The sequence below is a fragment of the Crassostrea angulata genome, chromosome 2 (genome assembly GCF_025612915.1).
Source record: "Crassostrea angulata isolate pt1a10 chromosome 2, ASM2561291v2, whole genome shotgun sequence".
NCBI lineage: Eukaryota > Metazoa > Mollusca > Bivalvia > Ostreida > Ostreidae > Magallana > Magallana angulata.
Window position 1 is genome coordinate 7,438,065 of NC_069112.1, and position 14,705 is coordinate 7,452,769.

General features: G+C 34.6%; 1 protein-coding gene across 1 annotated transcript in view; it reads left to right on the forward strand.

Moving 5' to 3' along the window:
* Positions 1–14,705, forward strand: part of LOC128173853 (transient receptor potential cation channel subfamily M member-like 2) — a 72,486-nt gene that overhangs the window by 50,665 nt on the left and 7,116 nt on the right. The window lies entirely within an intron of this gene.

Genomic DNA, 14,705 nt, shown 5'->3' on the forward strand with positions numbered 1-14,705 from the left:
TTATACGAAAGGTTTCATAAATACTAACATTTTTTGTTCTTACATCCATCTAAAATTGTTGATCACTTTTGAGATACAAATGATTGAATATTTTAGGGGCCAGCCCTCTAGATCCTTAATGGGGACAGAAATTCGTGTTTTGATAAGTGGAATCAATTTAAATCATTTTTTCAAACATTTTTTCTTCTATGATGTCTAACAAAATATGTATACTTCTCTAGTTATTTTTCGTCAAAGTTTATGTACTTTGGCCCCTAAAAATCCCTAATTACGTAATAAATGGGCGTGGCAATGATTTTTTCAAATAGATATTGGTACAATCAACAACTTTGCTTCTATAATGCATTACAAAATCTTTAACGTTTTTAAGTTACTTGTAATAGAGTTTACGAAGGCCTTGGCCCCTAAAAAAAGGGGCCAGCCCCTATTTCTTGATTTGTTTGAAAAGGTCTTAAAAATACAAATATTTTTTGTTCTTACACCCATGTTAAATTGTTGATCATTTTTGAGATACAAATGATTGAATATTTTAGGGGCCAGCCCTCTAGATCCTTAATGGGGACAGAAAATCGTGTTTTGACAAGTGGAATCAATTTAAATCATTTATTCAAACATTTTCTCTTCTATGATGTCTAACAAAATATGTTTACTTCTCTAGTTATTTTTCGTCAAAGTTTAAGTACTTTGGCCCCTAAAAATCCCTAATTACGTAATAAATGGGCGTGGCAATGATTTTTTCTAATAGATATTGGTACAATCAACAACTTTGCTTCTATAATGCATTACAAAATCTTTAACGTTTTTAAGTTATTCGTAATAGAGTTTATGACTGTCTTGGCCCCTAATTTAAGGGGCCAGCCCCTATTTCTTGATTTTGTTGAAAAGAACTTTTGATTATCTACCACTTTTGTTATATATGTTTTAACAAAATATCAACTCATAAAAAGATACAGATCAAAACGTATGAAAAATTTGATTCGAAATTCGTACCCAATTTTCGAGCCTATGCGAGCTCATAGAAATGGCGCCACTGGCGCAAAAAAACTACATTGTGCACAACTTCAACCTATAGTCTACCTATCCTGAAAATTTCATATGCCTTTCTCTCATAGTCTCTGAGGTTATGTCTGCACAAAATTAGTCGTAAAAACTTACAAAATCGGCCGCAAATCGGAACCGGAAGTGCCGATTTCAAAATTTAAAAAAACTTCTAGAATTATGACCACTGGCAATCATCTGAGAAAAAATGGTAGAAATCGGCCGAATAGTTTTCGAGAAATCGCGTGCACAAAATTCGTGGAAAAAAATAATAATAACTAGATACGATCTCGTTACGAGTAACGAGTAGGTCTTCCGTTCAATTTTTAAACGATACAATTAAAATATCAATGGAATTTCAGAATCACCCCCCCCCCCCCCCCCCCGCCGATCCACTCCCTGATAATGTATACGATTGTCAATATCCTATCAAATGCTTGACAAAATGTTTTGCTTTTTCACATACAAAACATTGAAGATTTAAGATGTTAGTCCCCTAAAATCCCTAATTATGTCATCAATGGGTGTTGCAATGAGTTTCACAAACTGACATTGTTACGATCAACAACTTTGTTTCTATAATGCATCACAAAATCTTTATCGTTTTTAAGAAATATGTAAAAGACTTTACGAGTGTCTTGGCCCCTAATGTAAGGGTCCAGCCCCTTTTTCTTGAGTTCATTCAAAAGGTCTCACAAACTCTAACATATTTTGTTCTTACACGTATCCAAAATTGTTGTTCATTTTTTAGATACAAATGATTGAATATTTTAGGGGCCAGCCCTCTAGATCCTTAATGGGGACAGACCTTGGTGTTTTGATTGATGGAATCGATTAGAATCATCAAACGCAAGCATTTTCTCTCCTAAAAAGCTTAACAAAATATGTCTCCTTCTCTAGATATATTAGGTCAAAGTTTCAGTACTTTGGCCCCTAAAAATCCCTAATTACGTAATGAATGGGCGTGGCAATGATTTTTCCTGATAGATATTGTTACGGTCAACAACTTTGCTTCTATAATGCATTACAAAATCTGTATCGTTTCAAAGTTATTTGTATTAGAGTTTACAAGTGCCTTGGCCCCTAAATAAAGGGGCCAGCCCCTTTTTCTTAAATTTTTTGGAAAGAATGTTTGATTATCTACCACTTTTGTTATATATGTCTTAACAAAATATCAACTGATAAAAAGATACAGATCAAAACGTATGAAAATTTTGGATAAAAATTCGTACCCAATTTTCGTGCCTAAGCGAGCTCCAATAAATGGCGCCACTGGCGTAAAACAAAATAATAGTGCACAACTTCAGACTATAGACTACCTATCCTGAAAATTTCATAGTCATATCTCTGATAGTTTCTGAGATCAGCTCTGCACAAAATAGGTCGTTAAAAAACTACAAAATGGCCGATAAATCGGTACCGGAAGTGACGACAACAAAAATTTCAAAAACATATAAAATTCAGATCATGACTCATAATCTGTGAAAAAATGGCTGAAATCGGTCGAATAGTTTTCGAGAAATCGCGTGCACAAAATTTGGAAAAAAAAATAATAATAACTAGATACGATCTCGTTACGAGTAACGAGTAGGTCTTCCGTTCAATTTTTAAACGATACGATTAAAATATCAATGAAATTTCAAATAACCACTCCATTTCAGATATTGTAAACGATCGTCAATATCCTTTAAAATGCTTAACAAAGAGTTTTGCTTTTTCACATACAGCACATTAAAGATTTAAGATTTTAGTCCCCTAAAATCCCTAATTACCTCATCAATGGGTTTGGAAATTAGTTTTACAAACTGATATTGTTACGATCGACAACTTCGTTAATATAATGCATTTCAATGTTTTGATCGTTTTTAAGGTATGTGTAATAAAGTTTACAAGAGTCTTGGCCCCTCATTTAAGGGGCCAGCCCCTTTTTCTTGAATTTATTCGCAAGGTCTCACGAATACTAACATTTCTTGTTCTTACACCTATCTAGAATTGCTATTCCCTTTTAAGATACAAATGATTGGATATTTTAGGGGCCAGCCCTCTAGATCCTTAATGGGGACAGACATTGGTGCTTTGATTAATGGAATCGATTAGAATCATCAATGCAAACATTTGCTTTTCTACAATGCTTAACAAAATATGTCTACTTCTCTAGATATATTGTGTCAAAGTTTCAGTACTTTGGCCCCTAAAAATCCCTTATTACGTCATAAATGGGCAAAACAATGATCGTACCTGATAGATATTGTAACGATCAACAACTTTGCTTCTATAATGCATTACAAAATCTTGATCGTTTTTAAGTTATTTGTAATAGAGTTTAAGAGTGTCTTGGCCCCTAATTTAAGGAGCCAGCCCCTTTTTCTTGATTTCTTTGAAAAGGTCTTATGAATACAAACATTTTTTGTTCTTTCACCCATCTAAAATTGTTGATCATTTTTGAGATACAAATGATTGAATATTTTAGGGGCCAGCCCTCTAGATCCTTAATGGGGACAGACATTGGTGCTTTGATTAATGGAATCGATTAGAATCATCAATCCAAACATTTTCACTTCTACAATGCTTAACAAAATATGTCTACTTCTCTAGATATAATGCGTCAAAGTTTAAGTACTTTGGCCCCTAAAAATCCCTAATTACGTAATAAATGGGCGTGGCAATGATTTTACCTGATAGATATTGTTACGATCAACAACTTTGCTTCTATAATGCATTACAAAATCTTTATTGTTTTTAAGTTATTTGTAATAGAGTTTAAGAGTGTCTTGGCCCCTTATTAAAGGGGCCAGCCCCTATTTTTTGATTTTGTTCGAAAGAACTTTAGATTATCTACTACTTTTATTATACATGTTTTAATAAAATATCAACTCATAAAAAGATAAAGATCAAAACGTATGAAAATTTTGAATGAAAATTCGAACCCAATTTTCGAGCCCAGGCGAGCTCCAAGAAATGGCGCCACTGGCGTAAAACAAAATAATAGTGCACAACTTCAGACTATAGACTACCTATCCTAAAAATTTCATAGTCATATCTCTGATAGTTTCTGAGATCAGCTCTGCACAAAAAAGGTCGTAAAAAATACCAAAATGGCCGATAAATCGGTACCGGATGTGACGACAGCAAAATTTTCAAAAACATATAAAATTCAGATCATGACTCATCATCTGTGAAAAAATGTTGAAAATCGGCCGAATAGTTTTCGAGAAATCGCGTGCACAAAATTTGGAAAAAAAAATAATAATAATAACTAGACACGATCTCGTTGCGAGCAACGAAGAGGTCTTCCGTCCGATTTTTAGAAGAGGAAATGACCTTGCCTTTTATCTTCATCAACGAAACATATCAGGAAATGCAGATGTGATCTAAAAGTGCGCTGGGTGAAGGATTATACACCCCGTTGGATCCCTTATTTAAAGAACCAGCCCCATATATTTCATATTAGATAAGAAGTCTTTTGACCTAATAACAGATCTAATGACCTGTAATAAAAAGAAACCGAAGAAAAAAAAGATGTTCTGCCTTTCTAAACGGAAGACCCTAATAACAATAAGAATAGAAGGGTCGTCCGCTGAAGACGGAAGACCCTAATAATAAATGACTGTTTTCGTCTAAATCTTAATTGAAGAGTGTTTTTCAACTTGTACTACAATCCAGCAACCCTTTTATGTTGAATATTTTACCTAGAAAATTAAATAAAAAGGAGAGAAGAAATAGAGAGAAAGAAGAAATCTTGGCTCCGGCGAGATTAGAACACACATCCTTTGCAGGTGTCTCAAAACATGGTTGACGCGAAATAATTCCCGAATTTGTCTTTGAATTTGGGGCGTTTCCGCCCGGGAAAGGAGCTGAGTTTTTGTATGAGATAAAAAACAACGTGTAAGATGTCTGACTATTCAGGTTTGGTAACAGTGCGAGGTCATTTGAAATATTGATGCGTGATTGTGTCCGGAGGGGGTGAAAAGACCCGAACTTGATTTTCGTCTTAAATAAATCGAAAATAGAATTTTGAGGTGTGGATTTCGAATTCGGTTAACAACAATTAGGGGAAGTCCTAAAACAATGACGGATGCATTTTACCCATGTATTTCAGTGTTGAGAATATTTTTTCTTGTCGTTTACTATTATGTTTGACTATTTTATTTCAGCAGGATTGATAAAATCTTTTTAAATGTAGAAATAACGAAATCAGTAACACGTAAATTTATTCGGTAAAAATTTGATGACAGTAATTTCCCGTTCTAACATTCATTAGTAGTTCACACGCTTTCGTAGATACAGCTTAAACGGAAAACAAGAAATATACATGCAACAGAAATATTACGCGGCTGCTTACATCCCTTGTACTGTGTTAATTTAAGTCCCCGTACAGGCTATACTCGCCGTTTGATCTCAGGAATTTCTCCTTGATTGTTCAATCCGCTGCATATTTGGCAAACAATAAGAATGGGGTCCGAGGTACATTTACACAAAATTTCATTAGGATTGAGTAAGGGGCCTGGGAGTTGGAATTTTTTTCTACAGTACATGTCAAGCACGCCAATCGAAACTCCAATGCCCAAGAATTCATATCTCTCTTAAAAATGAACGAATAGGTCTGCATGGTCATTAGTACCTAAATCTAGACTTGAATTAGGTTGAAAATAAAGGTTCAAGATGAAAGATCCAGTAAAATCAGGCCAGAAAAACTAAATGATTTTATGAATATGAAGGGGGGGGGGGGGTCGGTGGGTGTACTGTGTAAATTTAATTTCAACGTATAGGCAATAAGCGCCGTTTAATCTCGGGAATTTCGTCTTAATTGAGCAATCCGCTGCATATTTCACAGACAATAAGAATGGGGTCCGAGGTTCATTTTCGCGAATTTTCATTAAGATTGAGTGAAGGGCTTGGGAATTTTTTTTTTATAATACATGTCAAACACGACAATTGAAATTCAAATGCCAAAAACTTCATAACTCTGTTATTAATGAACGAATTGGTCTGGTAATTAGTACAGTTATCTAGAATGGTACTTAGTTAAAATTAAAGGCCCAATATCAAAGATCAAGTAAAATCGGGCAAGAAAACCTAAATGATTTTGTAAATTGGGAAGGGGGGGGGGGGGTCGGTCGGTGACTTCTATATTAAACGTAGAATATTAAATTCTAAATATCTCATATTACACAATTTCTAAATAAAATACATATGTTAGAAAAATGTATATGCGTTGTTTGAAAGGATCTTCCGTTTGAAAACACCTTAAAAAGGCTATCGGGACATTTTTTATTTATTTCTAAACACTTTCTAAAATTCCAGTAAGCCTCTCCAAGGATTTCAACAGACATATCTTCATATTAGGAAAAGGCGATGTTACTGTGATTTTTGATAAAATTCAAACAAAAATAATTAAAGTCCATTATTTCAGAGACAACATTTTGAATCGAAGCACAATTAAGGAAGAAATAAGAGTCGGCACTCCGGGATTGAACCCATGCCGCTTGGACAAAAGTTTACTATTCTAATGTGGATCGATTTTTGAACAAAAATACATATTCTGCATTGATTAAAGCGTTTGCATTGTAATCTGGCAGAAAAAAATATTTAAAAACAAGAAATAATGAAAAATAAATGTTTCTGCTTACTTCCGGTGCCGACCAGAGACGTTCGGATTTGCGAAGTGCACTGCAGCTGAAGAATAACAATCATCACTGAAATGTTGATACAGAGAGCGAGAGAAGAAGGCAGTAATTATGATTACTGAATTTAAAATCCAATAATATTCCCAAAAATTGACTTACATTGCCTGACGTTTACTGTACATTAACTGTACCTTTCACTGACTACCACTGTACTCCACTATACAGTCCTACTGAAGCACTGTACCCTCATTGTATGGCACTGTACAGAGAACTGACCAGCACTGTACGCCACTGTACTATTGATTTGAAAATTAAAATCTTTCTCAAAATCTTTAGTATAAATGTTTGCATTAATATTCACTTTTCTAATATATGTATAGCATTAACATTAGGAACATGGAAAAGAATGCATCAGGTCGTTAAATTTATTTAATGTTTTCTAATTAACTAATTTTCATCTTTTTTTTATGTTAGGATCACAAAATAATGATATGTTCTTTAAGACATTTTTCCTATATCTAGAAGATAAAAAATCTAAATTTTACATGCTGAACCTGATTTTTAAAAAAGTGCATGAATTTCATATAATTAATAAGTAATTTTGTAAACTGGCAGTCATAAGCATATAAGAATACATCTTCCTCACCAGCAAGGATACAAAACAAAGACCACAGAACATTAAATGACAAGATTGGAAATATACAGCTAACGCGCGTCACCTGTTACAGTCAAAACATTTGAAATGGGCGGGAACAAATTGACGCGGACGTCTGAGAAAACACTGAATTGAAACTGTTGTTATAAGAAGCGTATTTTCAATCCACCTCAGCATTTTTAACTCGCTATATAAGTTAATAGAAAATTTTTTATTTCATCAATAATAGTCATTCTATTTCATCAATAGTAATCGGATCCCCATCCGAGAGAGATTATACGCAGGGCAAAGCATATTGTCCGATGACTCGTCAAAAGTCTGAAACCAAGTGGGGGCGATTTTGAAACCAAGTTTATTTACAGGGGAGAATAATTAATTCAAATTCCGATTTAAAAAATTAATACATATATTATACCCAGAAAAATTTTTTCGCTAGGCTAATTTATACGGATATGCACATTCATTGTTTATCTAGCTATAATGAGAGAGAGAGAGAGAGAGAGAGAGAGAGAGAGAGAGAGAGAGAGAGAGAGAGAGAGAGAGAGAGAGAGAGAGAAGGAGAGAGAGAGAGATATGAGTTTATCAAAAATCGATATGGTAAAGAAATTGTTAATTTTTTTATCTGCTTCTTTGATACATCGATTATTTTTCTTTTTGTCTCAAGTTTATCTTTGCCGACTAACACTGTGTGATGATACCCCAGTGTTAAGTCTAAACGATCAGTGTTATAAGCAATCAGTTAATAACGGGAAATTTATGAATTATTGACCCCGCTGCTTAATTACTAATCCCGCTTTTGGGCGAACACGTACATGTAGACTTTTGTAAATAAATATAAACTTTATAAGACTGATTGTAAATGATTATAATCCCAATCCACCCTGCCGTAATGATTTTTATAAATTAAAAGTGAATACTCAGACTCTTTGTTTTAACAGTGTATTTCAACGATCGGTGTTTACATCTGTGAATACATAGGCCCAAACACAGATACAAGAGTGGTCAGTTTTCACACCGTATCGCAGTCACCCGGTTGTCAGGGTGAGAGAGAGAGAGAGAGAGAGAGAGAGAGAGAGAGAGATTTCATAGTGTTTTATAGTGTTCAGGAAATCAAATTTATATAAGCAACATATGTCAATAAACGCATGTATACATGCATGCGTGTATCTATATAATTATGTGAATAAATACTAATATGTCCTCCTTTTAAAGCCATGTAGAATATCGTTGGTGCATTGCTAAATGTTGTGTGCATACAATCATGGAGATGACGGCATTTCTTTGATGCCGGTAAAGCGACTCAGTGAACTCTAATGCGGTCGTACTGCAGGGGCACTTTGGCGGCATGTCTTTGATGCCGGCGATGCGACGAGCGTCTGAATTAAGCAAACTGCTGACAGAAACGAGAATTATATTTGTACTAAAAAGCTGTTATTATTTTTATTTATGATAAAAATAAAACGGAAAACTATAAAAACCACCATTTTAAAGATAAAATCGTTAAAGAGAAAAAAAATAGGAAAGAAAAATAATCGGCACTCGAGGACGGAACCCGGGTCGCCTGGGCACAAGTCCAACACTCTAACGACTGAGCTACGCGGACTCTCGCCTCAGAACTTTTGAGCTCAAAATCTCAGGAATGCTCTGTTCGATTTTAAAACAAATTTCATATTCTGAAGTGTTTTAGGCGTCTCTATCGAATAAAAACATGAATAAAATTCAAGTTTAAAAAATTGAAAAATTAAGGTTTTTCATTTCCTTCCGGTGACGACCGGAAGTGACGACAGACGTTCGGATATGCAAAGGGCACTGCGGCCGTCCACTCTCTACCTTCTCTGAAAATTTGACAGTCCTATCTTGAATACTTTTTCTGAAAAGTTGTGAACAAGCAAAAACATAAAATCTTAAATAACTCGGTACCGGAAGTGACGACCAAAAAAATCTCGTGTAATTTTCTTACAAATTTTGTCATGAATAAGATCTGAAAGTTTCATCAAAATCGGCTGAAGCACTTTTGAGAAAACGTGGGAGAAAAAAAAAAGAATAATAATAATAATAGAGGAAAAGAATCAAAGCAATAACAATAAGGTCTTCCGTTGAAAACGGAAGACCTTAATAATAGAGGAAAAGAAACAAAGCAAAAACAATAAGGTCTTCCGTTTCCAACGGAAGACCTTAACTAGACACGATCTCGTTGCGAGCAACGAGGAGGTCTTCCGTCCGATTTTTAGAACAGGAAATGACCTTGCCTTTTATCATCATCAACGAAACATATCAGGAAATGCAGATGTGATCTAAAAGAGCGATGGATGAAGGATTATACACCTGTAGGATCCTTAATTTTAAGGGCCAGTCCCATTTTATTTCATATTAAATAAGAGGTCTTTTGACTTAATAACAGGTCTAATAACCTGTAATAAAAAGAAACCGAAGAAAAAAAGAGGGCCTTCCTTTGTTAACGGAAGACCCTAATAACAATAAGAATAGAAGGGTCTTCCGCTGAAGACGGAAGACCCTAATAATAAAAGACAGTTTTTGTCTAAGTCTTAATTGAAGAGTGTTTTTCAACTTGTACTACAGTCCAACAACCCTTTTATGTTGATTATTTTAGTTAGAAAATTAAATAAATAGCAGAGAAAGAAATAGAGAGAAAGAACAAATCTTGGCTCCGGCGAGATTAGAACACACAGCCTTTGCAGGTGTCTCAAAACATGGCTGACGCGAAATAATTCCCGAATTTGTGTTTGAATTTGGGGCGTTTTCGCCCGGGAGAAGAGCTGAGTTTTTGTATGAGATGAAAAACAAAGTGTAAGATGTCTGACTATTTAGGTTTGGTAACAGTGCGAGGTCATTTGAAATATTGACGCGTGTTTTTGTCTGGAGGGGGGTGAAAAGACCCGAGCTTGATTTTCGTCGTAAATAAATCGAAAATAGAATTTTGAGGTGTGGATCTCGGATTCGTGTAAAAACTATTAGGGGAAGTCCTAAAACAATGACTGATGCATTTTACCCATGTATTTCAGTGTTGAGAATTTTGTTTGACTGTTTTATTTCAGCAGGATTGACAGAATCTTTATAAATGTAGAAATAACGAAATCAGTAACGTTAATTTATTCGGTAAAAATTTGATAAAGTAATTTCCACAGTTCTAACATTCATAAGTAGTTCACACGCTATCGTAGATTCAGACTAAACGGAAAAAAAGAAATATACATGCAACAGAAATATTACGTGGCTGCACAGGGGCCAAGTCCATTTCAACATTAATTTCAATGAAACCATAAATAAAGAAAGAGGTTGAACTCTGACCCAGATAGAAAACTACCAGCTCGCTTCAAAATCCTAAAAAAATCAATTAATCCTTAAAACACTCGCAACGTGCATGTATTTTTCATAAAAGTAATGTCTGAGATACACTCCTGCCGAATTTTAAGTTGATGGGTCTTACAATAGGGGAGATATACGCATTATTCTCTCGAAGTCGCCAGTTTATTTTTACTCGGACATTTACCGGTCCAGAGCTCACGATGGGATTTTGCCTATGACAACAGCAGTATTGCAACAAGTCGAGAAACATTTGCAATAATCTTTTAAAATCTTACATCAAACGCAATTTATGGATTTACTTTTTACTTTTAAAGTTTTCAGAAATAAAATATATAAAATGCCATAACATTTACATGCTAAACACTACATATGTATGACGAGAGAGAGAGAGAGAGAGAGAGAGAGAGAGAGAGAGAGAGAGATTAATCAGAAATCGATTTGATCAGAGACATAAATAACATTTACGTCTTTGATTTGATAAAAAAATTTATAATTGTTTTATCTGCTTTTTCATATGAATTATATTTCTTTTTGTCTCAAGTTTTTCTTTGCCGACAATAACTGCATAATAAAAAATTCTGGTAAGTCAGCAAATAAAATAACCTACATCATTAAAAATATAGTATGATTATTTATTCCCCATTTTCCCGAATCCAAACGATATCCAAGTGTTATGTCTAAATGACCAATGTTAAGCATTCAGTTGATAATAAAAATCGTTTTTTTTTAATCCCAGACAGTCAATAGATTTGTTATTAAATCATTGAACAGTGAATTTCAAAAAATAACATCCGTAGACAATATCCCGTAACTAGAAAAAAATACGTATTTACTTTTTTTGACGTCAAATGTACATTAGCCTCTAGCCTCATTACTCCATGTTACCTGTAGTAGATCTTTTAGAGAGAGAGAGAGAGAGAGAGAGAGAGAGAGAGAGAGAGAGAGAGAGAGAGAGAGAGAGAGAGAGAGAGAGAGAGAGAGAGAGAGAGATTTTAGTGTTCAGGAATTCAATATAAACGCAACATTTGTCAATAAACGCATGTATACATGCATACATGTACATATCTAAATGTTTGAATAAATACAAAACAACCTTTCTTTTTAAGCCATGTGAAATACTAAAAACGTTGGTGCATTGCTAAATGTTGTGTGTATACCACATTGAAATGGCGGCATTTCTTTGATGCCGGCAAAGCGATCCAGTGAACTCTAATGCGGTCGAACTGCAGGGGTGCTTCGGCGGCATGTCTTTGATGCTGGCAATGCGACAATCGTCCGAATTTAGCGAGCAGTTGACAGAAAAGAGCTCTATATTTGTACTGAAAAAAAGCCGCTATTGTTTTTATTTATGACAAAAAGAAAACGGAAAACATTCAAATCCATCATTATAAAGATAAAATCGTTAAACAAAACACAGTTAAGCAAGAACAAATAAAACGGCACTCGGGGACTGAACCCGGGTCGCCTGGACACAAGTCCACCACTCTAACGACTGAGCTACGCGGACTCTCGCTTCAGAACTTTGGAGCCCAAAATCTCGAGAATGCATGGATCGATTTTAAAACAGATTTCATATTCAGAGGTTTTTAGAGTGTCTCTATCGAATAGTAACATAAAAAAAATTCAAGTTCAAAAAATTGAAAAATTAAGGTTTTTCATTTCCTTCCGCTGACGACCGGAAGTGACGGCAGACGTTCGGATATGCGTAGTACACTGCGGCCGTTCACTCTCTACAATCTCTGAAAATTTGAAAATTCTATCTTAAATACTTTTGGAGAAAACTCGTGAACAAGCAAAAACATAAAATCTTTAATATCTCGGGACCGGAAGTGACGACCAAAAAAATCCCACGTACTTTTCTTACAAATTTTGTCATAAACAAGATCTGAAAGTTTTATCAAAATCGACTGAAGCGTTTTCGAGAAAACGTGGGAGAAAAAAATAATAATAATAACTAGACACGATCTCGTTGCGAGCAACGAGGAGGTCTTCCGTCCGATTTTTCTAAGAAATATGACATCGTCGACTTTGATTTTCGACAACAAAATAAATATGGAAAAAAAGATAGAAAAGATAAACTTGGTTACGTCTGGCCCCTAAAAACCTTAATTAGGTAACGCAAAAGAAAATCATTATATTGACAGGATAAAAAATCATATCATACCTAATTCAGCTTAAATAGCCTTTGACAAAATAGCACTAAGTAAAGGGCTATAGATAAAAGACCTTAAAGTCCTTATATTCCCTTATTTAATGGCCCAGTCCATTTTTCTTGAAAAAAAATCAGAAGTCATTTAATTCTGAACAAATTTTGTCAGCAAGTGTTTAGAAATTCGTTACCGTTTTTGAGATATATGAGAAAGAAGGTTTTAGGGGCCGATCCCTTATCTCCTTACAGGGGCCGTTTAACGAAATTTTGAAGGTTGCATATTGTTGAAAACATCATTTTGAACAACTTTCCTTCTGTACTGCATTTCAAAATATTTTTCCTTTTTGAGATATGGGTGATCAAAATTCTGGACTTTTGGCCCCTAAAAATCCTTAATTACGTAACACATAATAAAAGCATTGCATTGCTCAGATAAATAACTGTGAGATAAACATATTTGCTTCTATAACATTTCACAAAATATCCCTCAGTAAAGGGATACAGATTATAGACCTTAGAGCCCCTTGGTCCCCTAATTTTAGGGGCCAGCCCCTTTTTCTTGGTTTCAAATGAAAGGGCTTTTGATTCTGAACACATTTTGTTCAACAAATGTTTAGAAATTCGTTACCGTTTTTGAGATATATGAGAAAGAAGGTTTTAGGGGCCGATCCCTTATCTCTTTATAGGGGCCGTTTAACGAAATTTTGAAGGTTGCATATTGTTGAAAACATCATTTTGAACAACTTTTCTTCTGTACTGCATTTCAAAATATTTGTCCTTTCTGAGATATGGGTGATTCAAATTCTGGACTTTTGGCCCCTAAAAACCCTTAATTACGTAACACATGATAAAAGCATTGCATTGCTCAGATACATAACTGTGAGATAAACATATTTGCTTCTATAACGTTTCACAAAATATCCCTCAGTAAAGGGATACAGATTATAGACCTTAGAGCCCCTTGGTCCCCTAATTTTAGGGGCCAGCCCCTTTTTCTTGGTTTCAAATGAAAGGGCTTTTAATTCTGAACACATTTTGTTCAACAAATGTTTAGAAATTCGAAACCGTTTTTGAGATATATGAGAAAGAAGGTTTTAGGGGCCGATCCCTAATCTCCTTATAGGGGCCGTTTAACGAAATTTTGAAGGTTGCATATTGTTAAAAACATCATTTTGAACAACTTTCCTTCTGTACTGCATTTCAAAATATTTTTCCTTTTTGAGATATGGGTGATCAAAATTCTGGACTTTTGGCCCCTAAAAACCCTTAATTACGTAACACATGATAAAAGCAATGCATTGCTTAGATACATAACTGTGAGATAAACATATTTGCTTCTATAACATTTCACAAAATATCTCTCAGTAAAGGGATACAGATTAAAGACTTTAGAGCCCCTTGGTCCACTAATTTTAGGGGCCAGCCCCTTTTTCTTGGTTTCAAATGAAAGGTCCTGTAAAAATAAACTTTTTTTGCAATACATGTTTTAACAAAATATTTTTCAGAAAAGAGATAAACACAGAAAACCTAGAAAAAATACGATGTTTATTTTAACTTAATTTTCAGGTCCAGGCGAGCTTTGACGCCTTTTTAGTCAGACAAATTTGATTGACATCGTACACATCTACAATCTTTTGTCTACAATCCCTGAAAATTTTAATTCAATATCTTTTATAGTTTAGGAGTAGTTGCATGGACAAACTAAGCCTCCAAAAATCGCTATTACGTTAAAATATCGGAAACGGAAATGACGTCATCAATATAAAAAAATTCCAATAAGGTTCAGATCAATATCTATCAGATCTGAAAGTTTCAATAAAATCGGCTGAGCCATTTCCGAGAACTTGCGCGGACAAAATTTGTAAGAAAAAAAAAGAAAAACTAGACACGATCTCGTTGCGAGCAACGA